The sequence below is a fragment of the Crocodylus porosus genome, unplaced genomic scaffold (assembly GCF_001723895.1).
Source record: "Crocodylus porosus isolate Cpor-Errol unplaced genomic scaffold, CroPor_comp1, whole genome shotgun sequence".
Lineage (NCBI taxonomy): Eukaryota > Metazoa > Chordata > Crocodylia > Crocodylidae > Crocodylus > Crocodylus porosus.
Window position 1 is genome coordinate 42487593 of NW_017728949.1, and position 953 is coordinate 42488545.

General features: G+C 54.1%; 1 protein-coding gene across 2 annotated transcripts in view; it reads right to left on the minus strand.

Moving 5' to 3' along the window:
* ITGA6 (integrin subunit alpha 6) overlaps positions 1 to 953 on the minus strand; it is a 63764-nt gene that overhangs the window by 22298 nt on the left and 40513 nt on the right. The window lies entirely within an intron of this gene.

The following is a 953-nucleotide window of genomic DNA, read 5'->3' on the forward strand; positions in this document are numbered from 1 at the left end:
CTTTCAGAACTGGGCCAGGCAGCAAACAGGTGCAGCTCAGGCCTGACAAGCAGCCATCTTAAGTCTCAGGCCAGCAGGGCTGGCAGCAGCAGTTGCTGCCTGGTGCTGAGGGAAGCAAGATCTCATGAAGGAGCTGCTGCTCCAAGAACAACTTGGAGGTCAGGGAGAGGCTACAGGGAAGGAGAAGGCCTCCTGGCCCTGGGCATGACCTAAAACCGCACCCTGCTGGGGAAGTGCGGCCTGGTGGGGCTCTTTGTGGTGTCAGAGCCCCCAGGAAATGCCAGGCCAGCTACCTCTCCGGTGAAAGGCAAGGAGGGGCACCTTAACCCAGCCCACACCTTCGGGTGGGTTATTTATCATCAGAGGCAGTAGAGGGCCAGGCACGCCCTGGTATGCCACTTAAGCCCATGTGGGGTGCAAGGCCCTGGAGAGCAGATAGTGGGGCCAAGCTTGACTGCGGTCACCTAAGCCCAGGTAGGGGTGGTTAGTGCTGTATACATATGCTCAAGATAAGAGGGCATTCAATGGGCAGCTTCCCACCTAATTAAAACCATAATCATTTAACAACAAGGTGTGGCAGGCGTGAGAGGCAGGGGGGAGACTAGCACTGTGGCTAGTCAGGGAGTTCCTACTTCGCCACAGTGTGCTCGCTACACCTGTTTTGATCCGAGTCAAACCCTGGAACAATCAGGCTCGTGTCCAATGAGACATCTATTTACAGTCTATGAGCAATGAAGAGAAAGAGTACAGTTGAAATTTACTACTGTGAAATGCGACTTTGAAGAAACCTTCTATTCCTTTCCATGAGCTCCATCTGAGGGTACTGAAGGCACTGGCCGACATCATTGCAGAGCCACTGGCGGGAATATTTGAACGCTCGTGGCGCACGGGTCAAGTCCCAGAGGACTGGAAAAGGGCCAATGTGGTTCCCATTTTCAAGAAGGGGAGGAAGG